General features: G+C 36.7%; 1 long non-coding RNA gene across 1 annotated transcript; it reads left to right on the top strand.

Moving 5' to 3' along the window:
• The first annotated feature begins 20,831 nt into the window (after positions 1-20,831).
• Positions 20,832-21,307, top strand: LOC121973229. The gene is made up of 3 exons (XR_006109431.1): positions 20,832-20,932; positions 21,132-21,163; positions 21,248-21,307. It is a non-coding gene; the product is annotated as an uncharacterized LOC121973229 (long non-coding RNA).
• The last annotated feature ends 4,961 nt before the right edge of the window (positions 21,308-26,268 follow it).

The raw sequence follows: 26,268 nt of genomic DNA, 5'->3' as shown, positions 1-26,268 counted from the left end.
ATGGCAAAGGATTCAAAGTTAAGGGTTGTTGTTATCTAACATGTTGAATGAGTGTTTCAGGAAAGTCCTAACTGCGGTTAGGCAGGTGAAAACCCTAGGGGGTGGTAACCCTAGGTCCTAGGAGGCGGTAACCCTAGGTGGAGAAAAGTCCTAGCTGCGGTTAGGCAAAGGGAAAAACCCTAGAGGGTGGTAACCCTAGGTCATAGGGGGTGGTAACCCTATGCGGAAAGTCTTGGCAGGTCGATGGCTTTAGGCAAAAGTCCTAGGGAGTGGTAACCCTAGGTGGAAAGTCCTGGTGTCGCGAACCAGGTGAAAGACTGGACTGGCCGGGAAGCGGATGTCCAGCAGAAAGTCCGGAAGCATCGAGTGCCGAGCAAAAGTCCAGTCGATCTGGAGGATCGCACTGGCAGCAGGTAAATCTCCTGAGTGGAGTAGGTGAGGACGCGTTCCCCGTAGAGGGAACAGTAGGCGTCGGGTCGACCTACGATTTCCGGTAGGAAATCCGAAGTCAGATCCGGACAGTCCAGAGACTGTCAATACTTCATCTATCATACTTATTGTATTATGTGCTAACTTTGTGCTGTAGGGTAGTGTTTGGGACTAACGTATCTTGCAGGTGCAAAGAAGCAACCTAAAGCCTCGGATGAACAGTGTCCGAGGCGTCTTCATGGAGCTTGGAGGCGCCTTGGGTGCAAGGCTGGAGCTGGCTGCGAGAAGCTGTTCAAGGCGCCTTGATGAACAGTGGAAGGTGCCTTGAACATATGAAGGCGCCCTGTGAACAGTAGAAGGCGCCTTGAATCTGTGATAAGATTCGACCAGTTCGCTCCTCATCTCCGCGACTGACTCGGCCTATTCAAGGCGCCTTGGAGCTTGTTTAAGGCGCCTTGAACAACATTTAAAAAGGGGGTTCGACCAGTAGCTTGGAACAACAACATTCAAGTCTTCCTTCTGCATTTAGCTACTAACGAACTCGTCCCGAAGTGCTGCAACTCGACACCGACAACCCGAAGCTTCAATTTAGTATTTTCCATTGTCGGTATAAGATTATTTACTGCATTACTTGTAAATCATCTTTGTATACTTTCGAACTTATAGTTGTTGCCCATCGGAAGCGATCAAGGATCACGGGCCTTCGAGTAAGAGTCGCCTTAGGATCCGAACGAAGTAAAATCGACCTGTGTCTTTGTGTTGTTTTCTTTATCTATTCCGCTGTGTTTTGTTTTCTACTCCGATAAACGAACGAAATAGCCGCGAGCGCTATTCATCCCCCCTCTAGCGCGGTCTCGATCCAACAATTACTCTCCCACTTAGTTATTTAGAAACGAGGAATTTTAACATGCACTCAAGCATACAACTACATCACACACATCACTTCATAAAAAGCAATAAATATGAAAACTAATTTTCCAACTATTATGGCCTCATTCAATGCTGCCCTCCGTATGCCACCAACCCTAGCCACCGCCAAAGGGTTTACATCATCACGTCCATCATGCTTCTTATTTCGCTACGCCTCCGGTGCTCAAATAGTACCACGCCTCGCAAGGATACGATCCGCGATAAAAATAAAATTTTACATTTATTGATCATATATTTCACGAAGGAATGTACATGTAATCTAGATCGAACAAAAATATAAAATCCTAAAACTAATACAGCTCCTGCTGTATTTAATAATTACAATCATGCACACACATAAAATGCCCTCGACATGTCCGAGGGTCCAATCACACACAAAACACAATAGGGCCATAATAGTTGGATCTAGGATGTCTGCAACCATAAAGTTAGTCTATTTGCACATCCTACTATTATCCTGCCTAAATTATGTATGACTTGTGCATAATTAAACTGAAAACCAAACACATAGAGGCAAAAACCGAGCTCTGATACCAATTGTTGGTTGCTACTCAGAATACCGTTCTAGTTCTCCTGTACAAAAATTTGTACAAGCATAGAACTATCCTAGCTACCCATGTGCTCTACTGAAGTTAAATTTGGATTGCAAACGATGCTTAACATTATTAATTCAAATTGTCCTTCAGAAGTTAAACTTGGATTGAAAACGATACTTAACATTTTTACTCTAAGTTTAACCGATGTGTTCTTCATAAGTTAAACCATATTATAGAAGTTAATTAAATATCTATTTCAAAGATCGGCTTCCAGGTTAAACATGACGAGGCACTAGGCCTTCTTGGGTATGGGATCATCCACCACTTCCTAGACAAAGCCTTTCAAAGAAATTCGATGTTTAACTTCTTACAGTAATCCTAGGTTTAACTACAGAGACCGTAATAGAAACACAAGATCGAAATATAAAATCGAAATACAAAATCGATAGCATAAAATTGAAACTTAAAATCGCTAGCCTCTTGTGTTGGTATTTCAGAATCCATGCAAAGAAAACTAACTAATTAATTCAAAGCGGAAACCATTAATTACTTATACCTTTCTTTGTAGCTAAAGACCTCTTGATCTTCTGTTGTATTCCTCTCCTCCTCTTGGACATTGTGTAGACAACGATCTACCAAGATGGAATCCACCTGAACCACTTCTTCTCCTCTAAGACTCTCAAGCCATCAAGTGATGCCAAAATAAGAATTTTCTTCTTCTTCTTCTCCTCCAAGCAACCGGACACCAAGTGCTACTCTTCTTCTTCTTCCTCTCCAAGCAACCGGCCACAAGGATTTTCCAATCCTTGATGCCTCTGACCCTAAGGAAGCAAAAGAGGAGACAAAAGGGAATAGATGCCGCCAATTTTAGAGAAAGAAAACAAGGGAGAATAAGGAAGAAGGGGGCCGACCACACCAAGGATTAGAAGAGGGTTTTGGCCACAATAGAAGGGGAGGCAAGGCTTAGGTTGTGTGTCTCATGAGGCAACCTCTCATTCTCTTTTATAATCCTTGGTCATGGTAAAAAAGGAAAGTTTTAAACATAATTAAAACTTCCTTATTTGTGGTCTCCCATTAAAAAGGAAATTTTAACAACAATTAAAATATCTCTTTTCTAAATTTTCTATTGTACATGGCAATAAAGGAAAGTTTTAAAATTAATCTCTCTCTTTTAAAACATGTAGACAACTACAAAAAGGAAAGATTAATTAAAACTTCTTTTTTTAAATCATGGTTACAAAAAGGAAAGTTTTATCAAAATTTAAAATCTCTCTTTTAAACAATATAGATAACTATAAATAAGGAAAGATTTTAACAAAATTAAAATCTCTCTTTAATCTTTTGTAGCTAGCCATAAAAGGAAAGATTTTAAAATTTTAAAACTCTCTTTTAAAAACCATGAGGATGACTACAAAAGGAAATTTTTAAAATTAAAATTTATCTTTTAAATCCTTTCATGAATGGCTATAAAAGGAAAGATTTTAACAAAATAAAATCTCCCTTTAATTTTACTTTGGTCGGCCCCATGCTTGGTCACCAAGCATGGCTTGGTCAACCCCTACTTGGGCTCCATGAAGGACTTGGCCAGCCCTAGCTTGGGCTCCAAGCTTGGCTTGGTCGGCTACATTAAGATAGGTAAGAAGCTGGGCTTTAGGTGGATATAATGCTTTATAAATAAGAGACTACAATAGGGACCGAGAGGAGGAATTGGTTTTGGTCTCCGATGAGCTTGAGCTTCCTGTGTTCGCCCCGAACACCCAACTCAAGTTCATCAATAATAACTCATACCACTAAAGAGTTATTATTGAACTACCACACCAATCCCATATTACATTATGGGATCCTTCTTATTATGAGTGCGTTAATCTCCCTGTGTTTAAGATATCGAATGTTCATTAATCAAATGAGTTACTGACACTCACTTAATTAACATCTAGCTCCAAGAGTAGTACCACTCAACTTCATTGTCATGCTGGACTATGTCCACCTGTAGGGGTTACATGACAATCCTTATGAGCTCCTCAAGGGGACATCATCAACCTACATTACTAGAACATAGTTTCCTTCTATAATCAACAACACACCATATAAATAATATTATTTCCCAACTTATCGGGCCTATTGATCTAACTGAATAAATCTCACCAATTGATAAATTAAAGAAATAAATACTAAGTATATGTGTTTGTTATTATATCGAGATTAAAAGCACACACTTCCATAATAACAGAGGTCCTGTTCTTTTATGCAGTCAGTATAAAAAAACAACCTCAAATGGTCTTGCTCAATACACTTATAGTGTACTAGTGTAATTTTATAGTTAAGATAAACTAATACTAAATTACACTACAACTATTCCAATGAGTTGTCATAAATCCATCTTGGTTGTGAGCTACTATTTATAATTTATAAGAAATTGATAACATAATCTTCTGTATGATACCATACACCATGTTATCTACAATATAAATTAAATGGACAACTACATTTAACATAAATGCATACATTTGACCAATGTGATTCTTATTTAAAATAAATGTTTATATAAAAAGCTAGGCTTTTAGTATACATCCAAACATGGGGTCCCAACAACAAGGATATTAAAACACAACAAGACCTAACTTGATTTGGTTGAACACATCAAACTACCACGAGGTACTTACAATTTCTTCCTTTTTAATGTGATCAACCTAAGTTAAGTTTGGGTAAATTAAGAAACAAATGGCAGTAAGGTAATAAATTTTACAAGTACAAAATGTGCAAAAATTAGATAAATTATCCTCCCTTAGACTTAATCTCTAGTTCTCCCCCTTTGATCACATTAAAAACAGGTTTGAAAACTTAAACCTATTCTTAATTAAAAATTTCAAACCTCTCATACACAATTATAAAAGCTTTTTTATTAAATTTTTTTAATTTTATAAACTTTTGACAAAGCTTACATTGGAAATGCTCTTGCTACGATTTAGGTTAAGCAAATTAAAGGCATCTCCAATGCATGGTTTTTAAAGAGGTTTATAAAATTATAAAAATCTCAAACCTCTCATACACAATTATAAAATTAAAAATCTCAAACCTCTCATACACAATTATAAAAGCTTTTTTATTAAAATTTATAAATTTTATAAATTTTTGACAAAGCTTACATTGGAGATGCTCTTGCTTCGATTTAGTTTAAGCAAATTAAAGGCATCTCCAATGCAAGGTTTTTAAAGAGGTCTGTAAAATAAAAAAGCTAAACAAAAAAGTTCTAACCATTGTGGGTTCAAGGTTTCAAGTTTGTATTTCAAGAGCAGTAGTGAAATTTCAAAGTTACTTTTTTGTCTTGAAATTGATGTAATATGCATGTAATCATACAATTATATGTTATTAATTAGACCACAAAAAATCATTTAGAACTCTGACTATTGCAGATGTTTTAATAGGTTTTTAGAATGTTGATGTAACATGATGTGACATATTAGGATTATAATTTTTTTTTTTTTAGAATTCTAACCATTAGAGATGTCCTAAAAAACGTAGCTTTGGGATTTTGAGATAGAGTAATCAATACCTTGATGAAGGTGCATATGACATGCAAGTTATTAGTATAAGGATTATTTTAATAATTCTATTATAATTATTAGAATAATTCTTAGAATTATTCTTAGAATAATTCTGTTATTTATTAATTGGTCAATTGATTAAGTACTTTTTGAATATTATATATTGTATTATGCTTAGGGGAAACATCAATAAACAATAAATTTTCTTGCTCTCTCCCTGTTCTTCTTCTAACAACTAGCTAGACATTTTCACCTGTTACAGCTTGCAACATGGATTATATGCACCAATAGCTTAATGTTGTTGGGACCAAGTTGGAGAGTCCTTAACAACTGTATCATTATTGATTGTATTCAACATTTAAAAACTAATCAGTCATTAAATTACAAGCTAAATTTTAATTATTGAGCTTCTATTTAATCTCATAGAATCATAACTCGTTGGTTCTTCTTGCTTTCTCTTAATTATTGCATAAGGATCCAGGATTTTCTCAAAAATGGAAAACTCTGAATTTTTAGAGAACCCACTTTGGTTTTCTTTTAGTAGTTGGTTGCAAAATACTTCCAAAAATTCTGTTATATTCTTTGCAATCAAGTATCCTAATTTCTTGTATCTATCTTATGGACCTTATTGTTAAGAATAATAGTTAAAATAAAGTGCATGAAAGGGACACTTAGAAACTAAGTGATCAACAAAAAGAGAGAAGAAAACATGGATCCAATATTACCTTCAGAATGGAAAGACGTTCCAAGGTGAGGTTGAGTCTCATGGAGAAGGACAAGTTCCATGAGGATCACTTTGCTCGTGAAGCGACGTAATAGTTCATGTCATTTGTTCTAATTGTTAGAATTTCTGTTATGATTACTAGGAAAACTGCATAAGTTTGGGTTATAGCTAACTCCGTTGTGGTGTAGAATTTACTTGAGGGGTGTTCTCAAGGAAGGAAACCAAAAGGGTCGGATAGAGCTAAAGCTAGATCCATACATTGTGGTGCTGAGAGAAGGAACATACAAGGGCTAGATGAAGGATGGGCTAAAGTTCATTTCAAATGTAAGTAAGCATCGGTACAAGAGTAGATTTTATCACTGGATTATAGTCTGTGAATTGTTTATTTATGTTGGGCAGGTAGAGGTGGACATGGTGGGAACAGAGAGAACAGGGTGCAGTGGTGTACCTAAGAGAAGTTGTCTATGTACCGAACCATCGTAAATTTCACTCACCTACAAAAAAAAAAAAAAAAAAAAAAAAGATTAACATTTTTAAAGCATTATAAAAGCATTGTCATTACAAAAAATGATAATACTTTTTAAGTATTGTTTGTTTTTGAACAGTACTTTTAATAATATTTTTTTAATAACATAGATATATTTATGTTGCTTTTTCAACAACAACGTTTTTTATACTTTTAACAATACATAGATATATTTATGTTGCTTTTTCAACAACAACGTTTTTTATACTTTTAACAATGCATAGATATATTTATGTTGCTTTTTCAACAACAATGCTTTTTATCCTTTTAATAAAACATAAAAAGTATTGTCTTTCAAATAATTTTTTTCTTGTAGTGCTCTTGTCATGAGATTCCTCATGGTTCTCGAGTTGTCTTCACTTACTGCGTGACCTTGAATAGAGGTGGGCCCATTATGTTCCATGAAAGCCTAGGGAATCCCCATGATAACTCAGACTATTTCCATGACCGACCTCCCACGTCTCAGTATTTTACGGGTTGGAAGATTGAGTTTACCTTTTGGTCCTTCCCCACACCCCTTGGGATACAAAAATGCGCTTTTGAAGTTGAGTTTGTGTATGCACAGTAGAACTAGACCACAAACAATCAAATTATAGAATAAAAAAATCTAAATATATCAAACTACGGAAAAACAAACAAAGCGTCTATATGTCACAAGACTACTCCCTAGTCCTAAAAGCAACAACGCTACTCCATGGACATGGAGTTACAATAAGAAGACATAGAAAATACATTTTACAATCCAAGCTTAAGAGAAAAGAGAGAAAATCTAATTCTATGAAGTGTAGATCATCTTCAGGTTTCTCCTTCAACTCTAAACATGGATGGAAACTCCTCTTGCTACTTGGAACGATTCTCCTAGGGTTCCTTGTCACCAAGAAACCCCTCCTCCCTCTTTCCATGAGCCTTGGGATCCTTTTATGGCCTCCCAAGCCCTCAAAATAGGAAATAACTTCCAAAAATACTGAGTTTGTCAAATCTACGATAGGGCGACATGATCATGTGAAAAACATAAGGATGAGCCGTATGAAATTATGGGATCTCCAACAAAATGTATTTTTTAGCCTTTAGACTTGGGTTTCTTGGGTTGCACTCTAAAGCTAACTTGTAAATCTTGAAATTATCTATATTTTGATAGGTTGTACGATCTGTGGTTCAAACTGAGTTGAAAGTTATGTCCATTTAAAATTTGGTCTACAGTTTGGGCCGGAGGCTGACATGGCTATGTGAAAAACACATGGCTTGGCCATGCCTTTTTCTATGACTTGGTAGGAAAAAATACAACCGTGAGAAAAATACATGGTCGAATCGTGTATGACTCTGGAAGATCGAGACCCACAATTGCTCTGTCTTTGCTCCTTTTCATCTCGAGGAATACACCAGTGTCTTGGGACATAGCCGGAACATGTTCCTTGCTTTATGTGTTCATTCCCAAGCTCTTTTAACTCCGTTTTAGCTTCAATTCTTCATCCTATCAATGAAAAAGTACAAGAATAGATCTATGAACAAGAAAATTGTAAAACAATGCTAAAAGGGAATAAATCATATAATGTATGTTTCTAAAATATCACAAGATGAGTATAAAATGATAGATCGAATGGGTGCGATAGAGGGGGGGGGGGGGTGAATATCGTGCATTTTTAAAAATTTCTCTTTTCCTTTGAAATCAGAGTCGTGCATAGCAGAAAGTAAATAGACAAGTTTGTTTACTTCGTTCGGCGTCTAGGTCGACTCCTATTCGAAGGCCTGTGATCCTTGATCGCACCGATGGACAATCCACTATAACCCTTCTTTCTGAAATCCTCGGAAAGAAGCAAAACGTACAAATGAGCAAGATAGTAACAACCTACTATCTTACTAATGAAATAATACAATGCAAGCTTAAGAAATGATATACCGACAAGAAAGTAGAAATAGTAGCTCGGTCGGTACTTCTGGACAGAGTAACTTGTAGAGAACTTGTAGCATGTGTAGCTTGCAAAGAGAGAGCCTTTTGAATGATCAGTAAGTGTATCAACAACCTCAGATCTCGAACCCTTTTTATAAGTATCTTTGAGGTTTGGTCGACCGATCCCTCTATTCGGTCGACCGAACCATCTCTCTTCCTTCCTGGCTGAGATCCGATTGCTGATTAGATCTTCGGCATTAACTATCTATTAAGGGTTCGATTAACCGAACAGGCTCCTTCTCTGTTCGTCAAGGTTTGCTGAGATCCGCATTTACTGTGCATTAATGGTTGATTGGTCCGGTAGACTGATCTTACGGTTTGGTCGACCGATCAGCTCAATTTCCTTCTGCTTCTGATCGATGTTGATTCTGTGCTGAGTCATCTGGATTCGGTCGACCGATCTTACAGTTCGGTCGACCGATCATGGCTTGATCGGACTCAATCTGTTCTGATCTGAACACTGCATTGGTCTCTTGTTGTTCGGTCGACCAATTCTCCAGTTCGATTGACCGATCCAACCAAACCTGCAAAACAATGTTAGATAATAAACCTGTAAAATAGATGTTAGCAATATAATAATGCATGAGTAATGTAGGACAGTAGAACTGTCTTGATTTCAACTTGGAAACCTTCCCAGTTTCTTCAGTTGGATCAGCGACTTAAGGTTGTTCCCTACGGGAACCCGACCTCACTATCGCTCCTACAGTTGTTTACCTCAACCTACCTGCCAAACTTAGATCCTACAGATCTAGTTTGGACTTTTCACTTAGCTTTGATCGGCTTGTCAGGACTCTTTCCTTGATTTTCGGTCCTCTAGACATCTTGATCGCACCGCCAAGCATCGGGTCCCCTCAACCCACTTAGACTTGCACCTGGGTTCCACGATCTGCTAAGATTTCTCCTACCTAGCCTCCAACTAGTCTTTCCGATTGAGTAAACAGCCTGCACACTCAGTCAACTTGTTATATCACAACAAGACTTAAGTTGAACCTTTGCCAATATCAAAACTTAGGTTTGATTCTGGTGCAACTTGCACCAACAATCTCCTCCTTTTTGATGTTTGGCAACCAAGCTTCAAAGTTAAGTTAAAATATGTAAAAATTAAGTAAACAAGCAATTCAACTTTTAACTCTCCCCCTGAGTTAAACAACTCCCCCTGAATTCACTATCTCTTCTCCTTTGACACACATCAAAAATAGGGGATAACCATAAAGCCAAGTAAAAAAGAAAACCTTTTGAGTGAAAAAAGTAAAGATAACAATCTAGCTTAAGTTTGAACTTTTAAATTTCACAAGTTTTCGAAATATAACAGTTTTGAACATCTAAAAGGTGTAACAAGTGTTACAAACATAGAAAAAATTCTAACAAAATTTAAATATGAATAAAACGTTGAAATGATTTGAGTGTCGAAAGAAGAAATAGAGTTTTGAAAACATGAAGAATACTTTTTAAGTGTTGTTTGTCTTTGAACAGTACTTTTAACAACACTTTTTTAATAACATAGATATATTTATGTTGCTTTTTCAACAACAACGCTTTTTATACTTTTAACAATGCATAGATATATTTATGTTGCTTTTTCAACAACAATGCTTTTTATCCTTTTAACAACGGATAAAAAGTGTTGTCTTTCAAACAATTTTTTCTTGTAGTGCTCCTGTCATGAGATTCCTCATGGTTCTCGAGTTGTCTTCACTTACTGCGTGACCTTGAATCGAGGTGGGCCCATTATGTTCCATGAAAGCCTAGGGAATCCCCATGATAACTCAGATTATTTCCATGACCGGCCCCCCACGTCTCAGTATTCTACGGGTTGGAGAATTGAGTTTACTTTTTGGTCCTTCCCCACACCCCTTGGGATACAAAAATGCGCTTTTGAAGTTGAGTTTGTGTATGCACAGTAGAACTAGACCACAAACAATCAAATTATAGAATAAAGAAACCTAAATATATCAAACTACAGAAAAACAAACAAAGCATCTATATGTCACAAGACTACTCCCTAGTCCTAAAAGCAGCAGCGCTACTCCATGGACATGGAGTTACAATAAGAAGACATAGAAAATACATTTTACAATCCAAGCTTAAGAGAAAAGAGAGAAAATCTGATTCTATGAAGCGTAGATCATCTTCAGGCTTCTCCTTCAACTCGAAACATGGATGGAAACTCCTCTTGCTCCTTGGAACGACTCTCCTAGGGTTCTTTGTCACCAAGAAACCCCTCCTCCCTCTTTCCATGAGCCTTGGGATCCTTTTATAGCCTCCCAAGCCCTCAAAATAGGAAATAACTTCCAAAAATACTGAGTTTGTCAAATCTACGATAGGGCGACATGATCATGTGAAAAACATAAGGATGAGCCGTATGAAATTATGGGATCTCCAACAAAATGTATTTTATAGCCTTTAGACTTGGTTTTCTTGGGTTACACTCTAAAGCTAACTTGTAAATCTTGAAAGTATCTATATTTTGATAGGTTGTACGATCTGTGGTTCAAATTGAGCTGAAAGTTATGTCCGTTTAAAATTTGGTCTACAGTTTGAGTCGGAGGTTGACATGACCATGTGAAAAACACACGGCTTGACCATGCCTTTTTCTGTGACTTGGCAGGAAAAAAGACGGTCATGAGAAAAATACATGGTCGAATCGTGTGTGACTCTTGAAGACCAAGACCCACGATTGCTTTGTCTTTGCTCCTTTTCATCCACGGGATAAACTTTAGCTTATTGATGTATCAAAGGATAAGTCTTTGATTATTGATGTGGAAGCCAACGTGGCACAAGATAAACTTTACCATTCTAATATGAGAAATGACAAGTATCAAGATACTGACGTGGCTGCTAATGTGGCAAATAATAGAATTTGAGGTAGCCGATGTGGCAAGAGATAAGGGATAAAGTGCTGATGTGGCTGGCAATCTATCGAAAAGATCTATCAGTCGATTCTATTTAAGCAACTTGATCCCTAGCCTCAGAGATCAACTTCACTCACTTCAAGCTCTTTTCCTATGCTCAAATTCACCTTAGAATACACCCTAATTGTTTTAGGGCTATTCTCGGTGTTATTGGACTAGGTTTTTTAACCTCCAAAAGGTTCTTGAAACGGAGAAAATATAATAGGCATTTTGGGGGTGATCCACCTAACAAATCACTAAGCCATGAAGTAACAACTTTGGATCTTGTGAACTATGTTAAATCCATGTGTTTTTATTTTTAGTGTCTTTCATATATTTTTTTAGTCATTTTATTTTTCTTAAGAAGATAAAAATAAGTTTTTAAAATAGCACGTTGTTCACCCCCTTTAGCACTACTTTTTGATCTATAACTAATATCAAGTCACGACTGTCCAAGAAGACTAATCGTCGACTAAGCATCTAGATCGGGACGACCAAGTAGCATTTGAAGAAGATGGTCAGATTGTATATTCAACCATCTAAATTTGAAGGTGAATTTGCAATATGAAAAAGAAGAATAGAGACGTAGTTCAAGTCTGATTTCGATGTTGCTTTAGCATTTGCAACAAATGGGAAATTCCAAAAGACAAGAAGGGAAGAACCCTACAAAAGAAGAAATGGAACAAACAAAAATCGATAAAGTTAACAAGAGAAGGTATAGAATCCATCATTCAATTTTACCTAATACTGTTTTGAGCCAGATAGGTTATTACAAGATGAAGAAAACCAGAAGTTCAACAAGAACAAGAGGAGAAGGAAACACCATATTCAGAGGAAGAGAAACCATCTTCAATAGATGGATGAGTCGTGTGAAGAACCTTCGACTTCTTCAAGATGTAAGAAGAACAAATTTTGGTAAGGGAGGAGATCACAAAAAAACAAGCATCAAGTTCTTTGATTGACATCAATAGGAAAGAGCACATTGTGTGCTTTAGATGACACAATGGTCATTAGAAAAGCCAATGTAAAATAGGAAAGAAAAAAGGTATAAGTAACACCTAAACCTAGTGATTTAAAATTTTCCTCTAATCAAAATTATAGGAGAAATGAAGCAAAAAAGGTACGAAGACCACATAATTTGCTTCACATGCAAAGAAAGGGGCCATTACTACACCAAGTGTCCAAATGAAAGATAGTAAAGAAAATAAGGAAATGAAAGAAAATTTAAGGCTTATATAAAGGAGGAGCTCCAAAGATAGGAGAAGGTATCATCATCCTATCTATGTTTCAGTGCAAACTTTATTTCTTCCAAGTATGATTCATATGATTTGGTGTTTATGAATAATCATATATGCAATGATACAAATTCTATGATGTATGAAAGATTTATCAGGCCTAGATTAAGCAAAGTAATTCTAGAACACTAGAATTGAAAAATCAAACTTTAAGGTCAAAGCTTAAGAATTTAGAAAAGACCAACATGATTGTATTGATTGATAATCATGAATTAGATTTTGAAAATGAAGGTTTAGAGTTTGGGTGATCAAAATGTAATTATAAAAATCAATTTTATTTCCTAGGGGTTATATCAGAAAAGTATGGAGATATTTTATTTCTAAAAATTATATAGTCAACCATAGGAAAATTCCTAGGGGTTTATTGAATGACAAAATCAATTTTAAATTTTTAGGAAAATTCCTAGAATAGTATTCCTTATTTTAATTAATTGATTGACTCGATATGATAATTAACATGTTGAATTGATAAATCTTTAAATTCTATTCAAATTTGTCATGCAAATAACTTTTTAAAGAAACTTTGACATGTCTTCTGTTTGTGGTTAAAAATTCATGATTTTTAGATGTTTAGAAATTTTTAAATAATTTTCTAAAGAATCCAAACTTACAATGCCTTCATCATCCAATGAATCCAAACTGATTGAATAATCTTATATATTAAAATCTTATTTTCTTAAAAAAAAAAGAATTTACTATAGTCTATTCAGAAAATACTTGTTAATTAATTTTGAAAATATAGATTATAGAAAACAGATCTGAACGAACAACTCTTCTAAATTAAAGATAGAAGCAAGAGCAATTGATGAATTGAAGATAACATAATGCGAAGATGCATTATTTGTTAGTTTGTTTTCTTATACTTTTTGGTTGCCATCGTTCTCAGGGAAGGATAAGAACTCGTGATGAACTGACTTTCCACTTGTTTTGGCTTCTTCATGTTTCCCGTGCCAGAAATTAATTATCATCTAAAAGGACTACGAATACCAAATATCTAAGTGAATATTTTTAAGAACCTTTCGAAGCAGAATTAAAAGGTGATGGGTTATTAATCATTGGTGGTAAAAAAATGAATACGTTCGCCCCCGGTATTCTCGTCAATCCGTCTCAAGGTCAATATGGAGGAGATAAATCACGGACGACTACTAGTCTTTGGAATAGTGACTAACACATAAGAGAAACATTTATCTCGGCTTTGTCGAGATTAGAACCCCAGACCTTATTGGTGACAATACCTCATGTGCTAGTCACTAGACCCATCCGAGTAAGAAGTCATTTAATTTGTATTTTTAGATTTATTTATGGGTGAAACATGAAAACCTCGTCCATCTTAAGGATTAGTTGGGTCGGTAAAAATCTAGATATCTGAATTATTAAAAAAATATTATGTTTTATATTATTAATACTTTTAGTTAGGATTTAAACACATGGTTAGCTTAAAAAAAATTACTTAAGCATAAATGTTTTCGTTTGAATTACTTCGATGTGGGAAATTCCTATCGCTATAAATTAGAAAGGAAAATAAAAAACTATATTATTTTCTAGTCGATGTCGGTAAGAGAAACGTGCAAACACATGGCCTACTACTACTACTACTCCTCTAAAAAAAAAAAAAAAAAAAAAAAAAAAAAATTACAAATATGCTCCAATCACCCATAAACTATGCGACCAAATGTTGGATAATGGTCTGATGGATGCACTCGGTGCCTTCGCATCTCAGCTCCCTGACTTGTGATATGCTTTGAGTCGGGTGTTCGACCACCTTTGGCTCGAGAACCCCTTGACTTGGAAAGTGGATCCCCTCGACTCAACCGTCCAAGTACCTGAGTAGTTGCTTTGTGAGCTCCTAAGGTCTAAAGGGAGACCCGCGCGCGACTATCCCTCAAACAACGTGAATGGAGGCGTAACCGACATAATAATGGAAAATAATTATGGAGCGACAGTGGCGGCAACAGGCAATGGTTATCATGGTCGAAACGCCAATAGTAAGGAAGAGGGTGGTGTAACACATATAAAGTGTAGGTATAAGAGCTTGAGGGGCTCCTAGATGATGTTTCTTTTTATTTCTTCTTTTCCAAAATATTCTTTCGTATCTTAAGCAACCAAGGAGCCTTGCTAAGCAACCTCTAAAGTGTGTTAAATTTGGCCGAGACTAGGGGGGCAATGTAAGAAGAAGAAGAATAAGAAGAGGGCAAGAAAGAATATGAGAGTAATAATTAATCTTATTGTTAATTGATATTTATCTTAAGAACAATACAATATATAATGTTTTAAAAATACTTGGTCAATTAACCAATAAATAAATAACAGAATTATTTTAAAAATTATTCTGAGAATTATTCTAATAATTATTCTGAGAATTATTCTAATAATTATAATAGAATTATTAGAATAATCCTAATACTAATTTGATTTGATTTAGTGATTTGATCTGATCAATTTTGGTGAGACTCTTTATCTCTTTTACCCCTTGATAAAATTAACGGGAGATCTTTGACTTTAAGTTTGCTTGTTAACTTATTAAAACATTGTTTGGATAATGGCTTAGTAAATATATCAGCGATTTGATTTTCAGTAGAAATATAAGAGACGGATAACTGTTGAGTTGTCATATGTTCACGAATAAAATAAAAATCAATTTTCATATATTTTGTACGAGCATGAAAGATTAGATTTGTTGTGAGATATGTTGTTCCAATATTGTCACATCAAATTTTTGGTGTAATATTTGATGCAAAATGAAGTTTAGAGAGAAATAATTGAAGCCAAATAATTTCAGATGTTGTATTTACTATAACTTTATATTTTGCCTAAGTGCTTGAATGAGATATCATAGGTTGCTTTTTCGAATTCCATGAGATAAGATTTCATCCATGAAATATTGCATATCCACTAGTAGAGTGTCTATCTTCAGGAGAACTTGCCCAATCCGCATTACTATAAGCATGTAAATCTCGAGACGATTAGTGATATAAAAGAAAATCATGTAGAATAGTATATTTGAGATAGCAAAGTATTCTTTTTTACATTAACCTAATTTTGTTCAGTTGGAGCATGCATGAATTGACAAGCATGATTTACTGTAAAAGTATTATCAAGACATGTGATAGTGACATATTGTAAGGCTCCAACAATGCTTCGATAAATATGTGGATCAGATAGAGTAGGAGACGATGAAGTTGGAGAGTTGTTTATAGCAATTGGTGTAGAGATCGAACGTGCTCCATGCATTTTGGCTCTTTCAAGAAGTCCAGTAATGTATTTGCTCTGAGAGAGAAGATAGTCATCTTCATGTGGAATAAACTCAATACCAAGAAAAAATGAGCAATACCCAAATCTCAAGTAGGAAATTCTTGATTGAGAAGACTTAACAAAGTTGTAATACCCTTGTGATCATTGCCGATTATTAGGATGTCATCCACATAAATAAAAAAAAATATCATAGATCCATCATTATATTTATGAAATAGAGACCAGTCAGTCTTTGATCCAGAAAATCCTTGAGCTTGTAACCAATTAGATATTCGATGATACCATGCACAAGGAGCTTGTCAAAGACCATATAAGGATTTCTTAAGTTGACAAACATGAGACGAAAATTATGGATAAATGAACCCAGGTGGTTGCTCCATAAATACAGTTTCCTCAAGATGACCATGGAGAAACACATTTGAAATATCCAATTGACATACAGATCAATTAGAACTAACAGCTATCGATAATAATAGTCTGACAGATGTAATTTTGATGGTTGAACTAAAAGTGTCATTGAAGTCAATATCTGCTGTTAACTAAATCCTTTCTACAAGTCGAGCTTTGTATCGTTCAAGAGTACCATCAGCTCGATGCTTAAGATAGAATACCCATTTATAGCCCACAACATTTATTGAAGGAGTGCGCGGAACTAAACTCCATGTTCCATTACGAAGAAGTGCATCAAATTCTGTATCCATTGTACTACGCCAATTTGGATCCTTGCTTGCTTGTGTAAAATAAGTTGGTTCAATAGATTTTGAAGAGACCACTAGAGCTCGTGGAAAGGGATATCGAGTTGCATTTGGTGGACAACATTCATAAATGTCACTAACGAGAAGTATGCGATGAGGAGCATTATCATCTGAATCACTTGTTGATGGCTATGAGGAAATAGGATGGCATGATGATAGAGATGACTGACTTGCATTATCCGAGGATACAGAAATAGAGAGCATATTCTTTTCGACCGGCGAGACTTCCAAGATTGGAGCAGCAACCTGAAGTGATTCTGATGGTATAGGGGAGTTATTAGAGAGATCCGGAGCAGGACCTAGGATGTCATCACTTCTGACAATATTATGTGGCATTAAGAAGGTGTCACTTGTATCTGGAGAAGAGATCGAAGAAGATACTGAAAAAAGGAATAGAGATTCATCAAAAGTAACATGTCATGAAATATAAATTCGTCTTGTTGGTATATGCAAGAAATGATAACCATGGTGTAAATTGCTATAACCAAGGAAAACACATTGTAGTGAACGAGAGTCAATTTTGTGTTTAGAATAAGGGTGTAACCATGGATAACATGCGCAACCAAAAAATTGAAGGAAAGTGTAATAAGGGGTTTGATTATAAAGTTTTTCAAAAGAACACTTATGATTGAGCAATGGAGTAGGAAGTCAATTTATGAGATATACTGCAGTGCTACCAGCTTCATCCCAAAATTTACGCGAAATCGATGCATGATGAAGAAGAGCTAAGGTAGTTTCAACTATATGTCTATGTTTTCTCTTAGTAGAGTCATTTTGTTCTGGAGTGTGAGGACAAGAAACTCGATGAACAATTCCACAAGAGACAAGTGACAATGCAGAGCTTGATATTTTCCTCCCCAATCAGAATGAAAAGAGAGTATTTTATGATTAAAATATCGTTCAACTTGAATTTAAAAATTACAGAATATATCAAATAAATCAAATTTCCTTCTCATAGGATAGAGCCAAGTATATTTACTAAAATGATCAATGAAGGTAACATAATATTGAAAATCTTAATTAGATAAAATAGGTGTAGGGCCCTAAATATCAGAATGACTTATTTTAAGCGGAAAATTAGAAACATGATCGGATGAAGAGAAAGGTAGCTTATGACTTTTAGATTCCATGCAGACCTATATGAATGAGATGGAGAGGAGGTAATGGAAGTAGGTAAACCATACCTATTGATGATTGACTGAATAATGCGAAGGGAAGGATGACCAAGTCGAGCATGCCAAGCTGGGTTTATTTGTGCATTCATCAACAAAAACTTTGATTAAAGAATTTTGAAGATAGTAGATGCCATTTTTTATTCTCCCATAAAACATAATAGTATTTGTTCCTTTATCTTTTATAAGATAATTATTATGATGAAACTCAAAAATGACATTGTTATTAAAATAAAACTGACGTGTAGAAAGTAAATTTTTAGTGATAGATGGAACATGAAAGAAATTGCACATGTGAAAAGTATAATTAAATAAATTAACATATGTGTTTCCAAAATTAGCAATTTGCAAACATGAATCATCGGGTACTTGAACCGTATCTAAGTCATAATATAACATTACGTCTGTAAAGATATTATAATCTGATGTGACATGATGAGTTGCTCCACTGTCAATATACCAATCAGTAGATGAAAACTCTGGGGTTTTACCACAAGTAGATACAGACGAGAGGACTTTAGGATACACTTGTGAAACATATGGTTGTCTTGAAACTGTAGGGCCACCAATAAAATTCGAGCCGAATCGACTAGGATATTGAATACCAAAATATCTATTTCTGAGACAAATTTGGCATTTTGCTCGAGTATATGACCAATTAAATCTTCTAGGGCATAGATTTCCAATATGATCAATGATGCGAAAAATTTAACATCAGTCTGAACATTGCTTTTGACTTCCTTGATGTTGTTGAGTATTTGACATCAGAAGTAAAATAACTTATCCTGTAGGTGATGTTGGCTCTGCGGATTGAGAAGGAGAGGAGCTTCTACCTTGTGGTCGACAACTGTGGATCCAGAGAAGAAGTTCGACAGCAGGGGCATCAAGAGGCAACGATGGATGGTTTAGAATCGGCTAAAACCAGGCAAAAAGGAACCTTTGTTGTTCGCTGGTTTGGTTAGCAAATCAGCTGGAAGGGAAGCCGACGGGAAGGGAGGCTGCTTATGGGGACAGAGACAGCATCACCTGGTTGAGATAGCAATGGAATAGGGTAACGAGTGGCAGATACTCTTGGGTGGTGATGACTCTTCCTGAAACGGTAACAGTTTGGGCTGAAATAGCAAGAAGCGGCCGAAACAGCAAGAGTGTTGAAGGCATGAAGCTATTATTTAGAGAAGGGAATTAAAAAATAAGGGTTCGACACATGGGAGAAAAAGAAAGGGGCTGCTACTGTTTAGAGGAGGAGAAGAAAATTAGGAGGAGAAATTAAAAATGAGAGAGAGAGAGAGGAGGGAATTAAAAATGAGAAAATAAATCATGAGAGATTAAAAATCGGTTCACCCTTTATTGGTGAGAGCCACAAAAGAAGAAGAGCATTGGCTCTGATATCATGTAAGAAGAAGAATAAGAAGATGACAAGAAAGAATATGAGAGTAATAATTAATATTATTGTTCATTGATATTTGCTCTAAGGGCAGTACAATATATAATGTTTAAGAAGTACTTCGTCAATTGACCAATTAATCAATAACAGAATTATTCTAATAATTATAATGAAATTATTAAAATAATTCTAATACTAATTTGACTTGATTTGGTGATTTGATTTGGTCAATTCTGGTGATTCTCTTTATCTCTTTTAGGCTACTGGGTTAGTGCCACTCGTGGGAGGAGACAACTAGTTTGAAGACATGTCCATTATTCTTGCTTGAGACCGCCGAAGGATGAGCCATCAGTAATGTGTCTTTGATGTTGAGGAGGTCAACGAAGTCATATAGGATAGGAGGAAGGAAGGATGGTTCGAATGCCTACAAAGCTCAAAAGGGGAGTAGAATGGAGGCCAGGGACGGGGCCCTAGCTCAGCCACTCAGACGCCCAAGTCAAGTCTCTAGCAAGGGAGGTGGAGAAGAACCATAAACAAGAAATGTGTGTGAGGGTTTGTGAATGTGTGCAGGATTGAGCTCCTTTTATATCACTACTACAGAAGGAAGGCATGACTGTAAAATACCGGTAAAATAGAGAAATATTAATAAGGGAATTTTCCGAAATTTTTGGAAATTTTTCGAGAATTTTTCGGAACTCGTACGAACGAGTTAACGGGGATGAAAACGGGGCCGGGGGAAAGCCTGTTTAGGCTGCCCCGTTTAAATGAGGAAAAGTTTAGTTTTTCTTTTCCTTTTATTTTTGTTTTCTTTATTTTATTATTCTCTCCCTGCCGTGAACCCTAGCCTCACTCGGCGATTTCCTTCTCCGCACAGACGGCGTTTCTTCTCTCCTCGCGCACAAACCGCCGGCTGCTTCCTCTGTGGTGAGCCTTAGCACTGGTCGCCGGGCAAAGTTTCCTTTCCACTACCCTAGCGACAACGGCCGGTCGAAACCCTTGTGCACCGACACCGACTCCTTTCGATCGGCCGACCTCCCTTCTCTTCTTCGAGCGCCGGCCACCGGATTCCCCGAGCCACTGCCGACCGAGCTCGTCCCTCTGCCTAGCACCGGTGCCCTAGCCGTCTTCACAGCCGCTCTTCTCTCTGCCCGAGCCAAGATTACGGTGACAAGATGAGGCTGAGTGCCGCTGTCTGTGAGCCCTAGCCAGCCGACCGCGACTCTCTCCTTTTCCTCCTTCCTCCTCGTGCCTCTGAATTGGAGCGATGGTGTTGTTCCTCTCTGCACTAGTGTCGGTAGTCGTTCTCTTCGCTTCTGCCAAGTGCCACCGACCCCTCTTGTGACCTAGGCTCCATCTCCTCTTCAGAGTAAGGGGTTTAAGTAAGGTAACAGCAAGGTGAGTTGGGTTGATGGTTGATCCGTAAACTCCATTGCTTGGTCTTGTTCTTGATTCGTTTAATTCCAACAGTAAGGTTCTTTTCTGCAGGGTTGTGTGATGTGGATCAACTAGCAAGGTTGGGAAGAAGGAAGTTGGATGTTTGTTTGGGTAAGGAACTGAATCCGATTAGACATCTAGTTGATAATCTTTAATTGATTTTGAATTTATTAATCTGTTGAGATTGGAGATTTGATTTCATTTCCAGTTGTGGATTTAACTAGAGTTTAGTTACAGATTTAGATTCATTAGTAATCATTTATTTGAGGAATTGTTAAGGTGGATTATGTTAACAGAAAATGATTATCAGGTGTTGGATGAGTTTTGGAAGAAAAGGGTGAGGTCATAAGATTGGATTTATTGAGGTTTCGGCTTGCATTATCCGATCTACGATAAACCTAAGCGTTGATTGTATATTTATTTCAGGGTTTTGATTTGAGACAAGAGCTCTGATTAGAGGACATACAACACGATCTACATTGGAGGCGGGTACCTCTTGACTTATCTTTTATGATATTGTCATTTGGATATGATAGTATTTTATAACTACAAGCAATGAACATGTTTGCCTTTGGTATGTCACTGTTTGATATCCATAGCATGTTAGGTTTGTCGCCTGTGATGTATCCGTGCTTATATCTCGTGATTTGTTGCCATGAGTATCTTATTGCCATGAGTATCTTTGTTTCTAGAGTGACATAACATGCTTTACTGAGGTTAGGATTAGGCTCTGGATTTTTGTTTCTGGCATGTGTATCCAAATTATCTGATACTTAGGTTTTTATGCCATGCCTGGATTGTGTATTTCTATTGGTATATCATATATGATCCGTATACCTAGACCTTGTGGCTTTGATCTGTGCATATTGTTGGTACATATGCTATGGAAGGGGGATATGTTAAAGATCTAGGTTGTTATACCATAGAGGACCTGTATACCCTAGATCCGTGGATTTGACCTACTGATACTGTGGTACCCATATTATGTATATATGGATTTTTCTATGCTGATCAGGATATTCCATACTTGTTATGTTCAGAACATAAGTTTTTGATATTCTATCTGACCTGTGTACTCTAGATCTTGGTATGTGACCATCGATTTTACAGTACTCATTTTATATATATGGATATGGTTATGTTGATCAGTTTTGCTATGCTTAGTGTCATGCATCATGATTGCATGCTATGCGATTGTCGGCTCCACTATGGTTGAGCCCATCGCCAGTTACATGTACTGCACACACCACCACTCATGGATTAGTGGTTTATCAGGCAGGTGTGTGGCGGTTCTGCAATTTGGCTCCGTTGGTCAGGTGACTCAGCGTGGTAGCCGGCAGACAGTTCCGCTCTGTTTGGCTCCGCTGGCATTTAGTGTAGCAGCGTGGTAACTGGCAGACGGTGGACTTTGTTTGGCTCCGTTGGTCAGGTGACTCAGCGTGGTAGCCGGCAGAGATACCTCCCCGTCATCGTGTACTGGGAGATGAGATCATTGAGCTCCCCCATTTATGATTTGGGATCAGAGGACAAGAGTACTCCGACAGCATTCCATCCACTCGGTCACTGTTCAGGAGCAGTGATGTTAGAGTGCACGGTCATCACATGCATTGATTGCATTTATTTGCTCGTGTTTGCTGCACTTATATGCTGCATTTTGGTGGATGCATTTGTTTGACATGCATACAGGAGACATACTACGTATCGGTTTGATGACCCTTTAGTTCAGTATAGGAGTTCCTGGTGAGTACAGCTTCCTTGGTTACTTTTCAGTTTTGTATATTTCCTATATATTATTCGGAAGCTGTATTCCATGTTTATTGCTGTTAGATATATTTTACTAGGCATGTCTATTGGTATTCGTTGAGTTGTTGAACTCACCCCCGTGGACACTATCTTTTTCAAGTACCAGGTTATTTATGGTGTCGCTTGGAGCATCCTGTTTGCTGGTCCCCGCGTCACATCAGAAGACATGTCGCTGTCTTTTTGTTGTTTTATCATGGTATATGATATGTGAGTTTTTGGTTCTGTGTTCCGGTTTTGTTTCTGGAAATGTTGCTTTGTTTATTGTGTAAACCTAGCCGGCTAGCAGTTTTCATTTTGGGTTGTATGTGTTGTCTTTTTCCGCTGTGTTTTTGGTTTTAGTACAGCCGTGTAGGCTGTTAAATATATATATAACTGCGTGGTTGTTTATTTTGTTCCAGCCAAGTGGGCTGATGATATAAACTGTGTGGTTGTCTGTATATTCCAGCCGCTTGTGGCTGATGTATATTATGCCTGTAGAAATGCTTCAGATTGTCACCCGTACAAGGGAGGTGCTGCCGAAATTTCTTCGGACAGGGACTCCTCTAGGGCGTGACAATGACACCTCTCTCCTCTAGGTATTGATTGATGGGGCATCATACTCCGATAGGGAAAGTGTCACATTGTTGTATCTATAGTCATGTTGCCAATGCTCTATGTTATAGAGGATCATGCTGCATTATGCTATCACACACCATGTGCACCATGTTGTTCCACGTACTATACCCACCCTCATGATCTCACACATGTTATACAACCCACGTGGTGTCTCACGTGTTATTGAGTAGGCTAGGCTAGTTGGACTAGAGGATTTGACCTATTGAGTCGAGGGGCATTGGGTCCGCGGAGATGAGATAGTTGAGTAGGAAACATCAAGTTGGTGGGGTTAAGGCAATTGAGCTGAGTGATTGAGTTGAAGGAACCAATATTCGTTAGGAAGACTCCTTAAGAGAGTCAACCTTTGTTGGGAAGACTCCTTGGGAGAGATCAACAACTTGGTTGGTTTAGTCGGCTTTGTAGTTGACACACCCTGTGAAATCTATGTTGACCAAGTTAAGGACTCGCCAGTGAACCCTTATTTACCTCAACATCATAAGCATCCCCCTCAAGTCTAGTCAAAGGAGGCAAAAGTTCGACTAACTAGACTATCAGTGTCAAAGATAGGGGAAGTCTTCCACTGTTAATGGACAAATGATTTTGTTAGAAATGAGATGAGCATATTAGACCTAGGATTGGTGACTCTACTCGAGGCAGAGGAGATGAAATATCAATGACCATTTCGATAAGGGAAACGAATGCTTGATCCTTGATTATATCCAAGCCGGGAGAGAATTATAAGTCAATACACAACTTTTTGAGTTGGGAGAACATAACAAGTCAATCCATGACTATGTTCGAGTTGGGAGAGAATAGTAGGCACAATCTCATGACTTTTGAATACTCATAGAGTTAGGGAGAGAATAGCTTGATTTGTAAATATGTCTGAGTCATGAGAGATTGATAAGTCGATCTATAACTATGTCCACGTCATGAGAAAATAATAAGTCAATCTGTGACTATCTTTGAGTCAGAATAGATTAATAAGTTGATTTGTAACTATGTCCAAGTCAATAGAGAATTATAAATTAATCTGTGACTATTTCAGAGTCAAGAGAGAATAATAAATCAATCTATGACTATTTCAGAGTCAGGAGAGAATAATAAGTCGATTCATGACTATGTTCGAGTCGGGAGAGATTTATAAGTCGATCTGGAACTATGTCCAAGTCAAGAGAGAATAATAAATTAATCTATGACTATTTCAGAGTCAAGAGAGAATAATAAATCAATCTATGACTATTTCAGAGTCAGGAGAGAATAATAAGTCGATTCATGACTATGTTCGAGTCGGGAGAGATTGATAAGTCGATCTGGAACTATGTCTAAGTCAGGAGAGAATAATAAGATTAATCTCACGATTCCTAAATACCCATGGAGTCGGGCAGAGAATAGCTCGATTCATGACTATGTTCAAGTCAAGAGATATTGATAAGTCGATCCGTGACTATTTTTGAGTCAGGAGAGAATAATAAGTTAATCTGTGACTATTTATGAGTTGGGAGAGAATAATAAGTCGATCTGCAACTATGTCTGAGTTAAAAGAGAACAGTAAGCTCACTCTCACGACTCCTGAATACCTGTACAATCAGGGGAGAATAGTTCGATCCGTGACTATGTCCGAATCAAGAGAGAATAGCAGGTTTAATCTCATGACTCCTGAATACCCATGTGTTAGTGCAATCATCCTGTTAGGATGTATACTAAAAGCTTAGCCTTTTGTATAAACATTTATATTTTGAATAAGAATCACATTGGTCAAATGTCTGTATTTATGTTAAATGCAGTTGTCCATTTAATTTATATTGTAGATAACATGGTGTTTGGTGTGACACAGAAGATCATGTTATCAATTCCTTATAAATTATAAATAGTAGCTCATAACCAAGATGGAATGGGGCAAACCATTGGAGTGGTTATAGTGTAATTTGGTATTAGTTTATCTTAACTATAAAATTACACTAGTACACTATGTGTATATTGAGCAGGACCATTTGAGGTTGTTTCTTTTTATACTGACTGCATAAAAGAACAAGACCTCTGTTATTATGAAAGTACGTACTCTTAATCATGATATAATAATAAGCACATATACTTAATATTTATTTCTTTAATTTATCAAAGGGCGAGATTTAGTTCGTTAAATCAATAGGCCTGATAAGTTGGGAAATGATATTATTTATATGGTGTATTGTTGATTATATAATGAAACTGTGCCCTAGTGATCTAGGTTGGTGATGTCCTCTTGAGGAGCTCATAAAGATTGTCATGTAAACCCTGCAGGTGGACTTACTCTAACATGATAATAAGGTTGAGTGGTACTACTCTTGGAGCTAAATATTAATTAAGTGAGTTGTCAGTAACTCATTTAATTAGTGAGCATTCGATATCTTAAACACAGGGAAACTAACACACTCATGATAAGAAGGAGCTCATATTGTAATATGGGATTGGTGCGGTAGTGCAATAATAACTCTTTAGTGGTATGAGTTATTATTGATGAACTTGAGTTGGGTGTTCGGGGCAAACATGAGAAGCTCAAGCTCATCGGGAGACCAAAACCAATTCGTCCTCTCGGTCCCTGTTGTAGCCTCTTATTTATAAAGTCTTATATCTACCCAAAGGCCATCTTCTTAACCAAGCTTAAGGGCTGACCACATCCTTGCTTGGAGCCCAAGCAAGGGGCCAGCCAAGCCAAGCTTAGAGCCCAAGCTAGGGTTGGCCAAGCCTTGCTTGGTGCCCAAGTAAGGGGTCGGCCATCCACACATAGAAAAAGGAAGTTTTATTTTTTGTAAAATCTTTCCTTTTATAGAGATTCATTAAAAGGATTTAAAAGGATGATTTTAATTATAAAACTTTTCTTTTTTGGATTGATCACAAAAGGAAATAAAAGGGAGTTTATTTTGTTAAAAACTTTCCTTTTATGATGCTTTCCACATGGTTTTAAAAGAGAGTTTTAAATTTTTAAATATTTCCTTTTATAACTTTCTACAAAGAATTAAAAGAGAGATTTGAAATCTTTCCTTATTTGTAGTTATCTATAATGTTTA

The sequence above is a fragment of the Zingiber officinale genome, chromosome 4A (genome assembly GCF_018446385.1).
Source record: "Zingiber officinale cultivar Zhangliang chromosome 4A, Zo_v1.1, whole genome shotgun sequence".
Lineage (NCBI taxonomy): Eukaryota > Viridiplantae > Streptophyta > Magnoliopsida > Zingiberales > Zingiberaceae > Zingiber > Zingiber officinale.
This window is presented reverse-complemented; position numbering and strand designations above follow the sequence as displayed.